The following is a 5,469-nucleotide window of genomic DNA, read 5'->3' on the forward strand; positions in this document are numbered from 1 at the left end:
AAGAAAGAGACTTGGGGGTCATCATTGACCACAAGATGAACATGAGCCTGCAGTGCGATGCTGCGGTTAGTAAAGCGACCAAAACGCTGGCTTGCATCCATAGATGCTTCTCAAGCAAATCCCAGGACGTCATTCTCCCCCTGTACTCGGCCTTAGTGAGGCCGCAGCTGGAGTACTGCATCCAGTTTTGGGATCCACAATTCAAAAAGGATGCGGAGAAGCTTGAGAGAGTCCAGAGAAGAGCCACGCGCATGATCAGAGGTCAGGGAAGCAGACCCTACGATGACAGGCTGAGAGCCCTGGGGCTCTTTAGCCTGGAAAAGCGCAGGCTCAGGGGTGATCTGATGGCCACCTATAAGTTTATCAGGGGTGACCACCAGTATCTGGGGGAACGTTTGATCACCAGAGCGCCCCAAGGGATGACGACTAGGTCGAATGGTCATAAACTACTACAAGACCATTTCAGGCTGGACATAAGGAAGAATTTCTTTACTGTCCGAGCCCCCAAGGTCTGGAACAGCCTGCCACCGGAGGTGGTTCAAGCACCTACATTGAACACTTTCAAGAGCAAACTGGATGCTCATCTTGCTAGGATCCTATGAACCCAGCTGACTTCCTGCCCTTTGGGCAGGGGGCTCGATGATCTTCCGAGGTCCCTTCCAGCCCTAATGTCTATGAAATCTATGAAATCAGCCCAGCAACCCTCATTCTACTTGCAGGACTGGATGAGTTTGACACTCCTGATTTAGCCCATAAACATGGGGAATTGAAGAAGCTTTTACCTTTTTTGGAATCTCGCTCTCCACCTCTAGTAATTTCCTTCACTCCGATACTTTATTGAGGGTATGTATCTGAACACTACCTCATACCACTTCCAAGTCAATAAGTAGTACAGGTTGTAGCTCCTTACTCATGGTACTTCAAAAGACTGAAACTCAGGCCCCTTAAGGCATTTTTACATGACACAGGGGTTTAATTCTCCCTAAATTGAAGTGGTGTTTTTTTTAAAAATACTGCTTCAATTTAGGGCAAAGTAAACCCCCATGCTGTGTACACCCGTGTCTGCCCAATCCTTTCCTTACCTGTCCAGGGGCAAGGAGGGCAGAGCGAGTTGCTGGCAGGCAGAGCGGTCCCTGAGCTGCAGGGGGTGGGGGCTGGTGCTTCCCTCCTCTGCAGGCACCCAGCTCGGGCAGTCGTGGGGGGCACCACAGCCACAAAGGGAAGCACTGGGCCCCCATGCAGCTCAGGCAGGCAGGCTCTGCGGGGGGAACAGGGGGAGAGGAGGAAGATCAGGCTCGCCGCTTTTTCTTTTTCTTTTTTCCCTTCTGTGGAGTCTGCCTGCATGGGCTGCCTGCACAGCCCCTGAGCCAAATGGAGCCTGGTGCTTCCCTCCACGGCTGTGGGGTACGACATTAAAACTCCTCAGAGGTGTTTTAGTTTGCAGCACCCCAAAGTCATTTGCTGCATCCCAAAGTCATTTAAGGCACATTATGCTGCCAAATGTGCTACAGCAGCTGGAATTAACGCACAATACGCTGCCGAATGTGCAAACAGCAATGCCATTAAAGTGGTGCAAAAGACATTTAACCTGCTTTAAACCCACTTTAAAGTGTCATCTACAAACACCCTTAGACATCATAAGGAAGTGTTTGACAGCAGTGGCAGGAGATAAATCTGATGGATGAGACATCAGTGCAATGACCCATTGTTCTGGCAGGGAGTTTATAAAGAGAGCCTTTTAAATTTCTGCAGCTGCAGTCTTACCACTAGGTTGTAGTTACAGTGCAGCTATGCATCCACACTCTGGCATATTTATCAAATATGTATTTTTTTTACATGCCAATTTAAGCTGGTGTTTGCCACCCATGATATGAAACAGCAACTTTGCTGTTTCCAAAGAACACTATTAACTTGAACATCACATTTCCACTTGAACATTTTGTACTACCAGTAAACGACACCTATAAATACTGGCAGACAAGGTTCTTTGGGTGAATCTGATATCTTTTATTAGACCAACTTAAATAGTTGGAAAACAATTATTAAGCAAGCTTTTGGGTTCAAAACCCCTTTGTCAGGCTAAGGAAGTTTCAGAAGTGGTGTGTGCTCTTCCTGGATGGAATGAAAAGTAAAGAAGCCAGAGGCTGGGCTGGTATGCATACAAGAGAGGTAGTCAGTGAAAATGTAGATTGAGGAGTCAATGGGTGAGAGACATGCTGGGGAGCGGGGGGAAGAGAGAGAAAGGGGATGAACAGCGGAGAGAGACCTGGGGAGTCAGATGTCAGGCAGGTTATAATGTGTCATAAATCCAATGTCTATATTTAGTCCATGATTTTTAGTATCCAGGAGGTTGATGAAGTGGAGTTCATAGGCTCATCTCTGGGAAGTGTTCTGTAAGTTTCCTTTGAGGATCAGGACTGAGAGATTGGAGAGAGAGTGGTTTTCTTGTGAGAAATGTGCCCCCACAGGTAATTGGGTATTTCTGTCTTTGATAGATTTCCGGTATGCATTCATTCTGGTGCACAGTTGTTGTTTGGTCTCTCCTACGTATTTTCCATCAGGGCATTTGGTGCATTGGATGAGATATATTACATTTCTGGAGGTGCAGCTGTAAGATCCAGGAATGCTGATGGCTCTGTTGTGGGGTGTAGTAATAGTGGTGGTGATGGAGATGTGTTGGCAGGTTTTGCATTGCTTGTCACGGCACGGTCTGGATCCTTTTGGTGTGTTCTGGGCCTGAGGAAGTTTGCTTCTGGTGATGAGGTTGGCGAGGTTCGGTGCTTGTTTGAAAGCTAGGATGGGTGGCTCTGGGAAGATCTTTTTAAGAATAGGGTCTCTGTCTAGTATGGGTTGCAACTGTTTGAGGATTTTCTGTACAGGTTCAAGGGAGGGGTGATATGTCATAACCAGCGGTATGCAATTTGTGGGGGTTTTTCTTCTGTACTGTAGCAGTTCTTCACATGGTATCCAGGTGGCTCTTTCAAACGTGCGATCTGTCTCTCTGGAGGAGTGTCCTTGCTGGGTGAAAGCCTTTTTAAGATTGGTGAGGTGGCAATCCTGGGTGTTCTCTTCAGTGCAAGTCTGGCACACTATAAATACTATCATTTAAAGACACTGGCAGGAAAAATTCACGGGTTTCTTTTCAGTTTTTGTGCTTTGTTCATTCGAGGCAGACAAGGTTCTTTGGGTAGATGTGATAGCTTTTATTAGACCAACTAAATAGTTGGAAAAATTGTTCTTTGCAAGTTTTCAGGCACAAACACCCTTCTTCAGGTGTAGGGAGAGTTTGCTGGTGTTTTCTGTGCTCTCCTAGGTAGAATAGAAGCCAATATGCAAAGTGCAGGTCCGTGAAGGTGCAAATGCATGGCAAATTGGATATTTTTGTCTTTGAATCAATGCATGCTGGAAACCTATCAAAGACAGAAATACCCAGTTATCTGTGGGTGCACATTTCTCACAAGACAACCACTCTCTCTGCAGTCTCTCAGTTCTAATCCTCAAAGAGAATTTACAAAACACCTTTTGTAGATGAGCCTATGAACTTCACTTCATAAATCTACCAGATTAAAAAAATCATGGACTAAATATAGAGATTGGATTTATGGCACATTGTAACCTGTCTACATTTTACCAGCTACATTCTATCACCACATCTACATTCCTTCTTCCCCCTACCCCACCTACCTGTCTCACACCTATTGTCTCCCATTCCCTCTGATCCTTACTGCCAAGCATTTGCATTTTCACAGACCTGCATTTTGCATGTTGGCTTCTATTCTACCCAGAAGAGCACAGAAAACACCAGCAAACTCTTCCTAAGCCTGAAGAAGGGTGTTTGTGCCCCAAAGCTTGCAAAGAACAATTTTTCCAATTCTTTAGATGGTCTAATAAAAGATATCACTTCTCCCCAAAGAACCTTGTCTGCTTATGTCCTTAAACCAACATGGCTACAACCAACAACCCTTGTGCATTTGATACACTTTGCTTTCAGTGGCCCAGGGTTTCAAAATAGAAGTCTAATGTTCCTCTAATCTATATTTAGGGTCCTGAATCAGAGACCTGATTTCCAAAGAGATAGAGTGTCTAAAAAGTCTTGGACAAAGTGAATGGTTCCTGTTGGATACTCAGAACTTTTGACAATCATGTCACTTATTTAGGAATCTATATAAGATTTTAGGAAGCATGACCACTGTTTGCAGGGCTGGGTTTTGATTGGAAGAGTAAACACACAAGCATGAGTTCATGTATTCATGTTCTAACCTTTGTTAAGCTTTTCACTTAAAGAAGATCAAGCATAAAATATGGCAAAACCAATTGATTTCAAGTAAGAAAGGGTGACCTCTTGTCAGTATGAGCCAAGTAAGATTGTGATGCCTTGGATGGAAATTGTCCATGGGGCAGTTCATATGGTACTGGTCCAGTAGATAGCATTTGAGGTCAGTATGGATGAAATCCATCAAGGTGCTGTTAAAAGACACAGTGATTGTATAGGTATTTTCATTCTAGTAAAACAAAAATGAGAATCTGATCTTTGGTCATGAAAAAAATCTAGTATCAAGTGACACGTGTATATAGCTCTGTTTGTTAAGATTCTAGTTGGGTGCGTCTACACGTCATCATATGGCAACATTGCTATGGTGCTGTGCTTTAGTACTTTTGGAAATACTAAATCATGGCGCAGTTTGGGCAGCTGCTCTACCGTGCGCATGATGCGCAGGGAAATTTCACTGCTACTGCGCGCCATTACGGCTATGTAGCTGATGATCATGTGTAGACGCAAGTGATTGCTACATTGCCGTAGCACGCTGTATGGCAATGTAGCACATTGCTATGTTGCTGTAGGCCAACATGTAGACATGCCTATTGGGGATCATTTTGCTTAATATAAATATTTTTGCATAATTGCAGCATTTTTATTATACTTTTCAGATTGAAATAAGTGAGAGCAAGCGAGAGGGACAGGAGCCTTGTGAGGAAATGAATATTTGGGAAAAAAAATGAAGACATATGGAGGGACATACTCTAGTTAAATTACTGCCTAGAACTATGTAACAAAAAAGAATGCAAATCTAGGGGTTTTTTCCCTTTGTTATAACTGTAATGAAAAAATGTCTTCAAGTTTTGAACATCTCTGATAATTCTTGTCTCAAATCATTGTCTTTGGGGACAGATCTCTAATAGCATGCAGTACATTAAAATTCTTCTCAGTTCATTATCATTAAAAAGTTGTTTTTCATAGCCATGCTTTATCTAACATTATATGCCCAATAGGATGTTAATTAATTTTGAGTAAAAGTCTCAGTTAATTACTATGAAGTGCAATTACAATGGTTTTATCATTCAGGTTTTGATTCTCATCAGGAAACCTTTAAATGGTGATCTCTTGCAGTCTTTTTTAAATTAATAATATTCAAACATATATTTTGTTAAAAGCTGGGTGAAATGTTGCAAATTCCCTTTAGTTTTAAA

This window comes from Alligator sinensis, unplaced genomic scaffold (genome assembly GCF_000455745.1).
Source record: "Alligator sinensis unplaced genomic scaffold, ASM45574v1 scaffold590_1, whole genome shotgun sequence".
NCBI lineage: Eukaryota > Metazoa > Chordata > Crocodylia > Alligatoridae > Alligator > Alligator sinensis.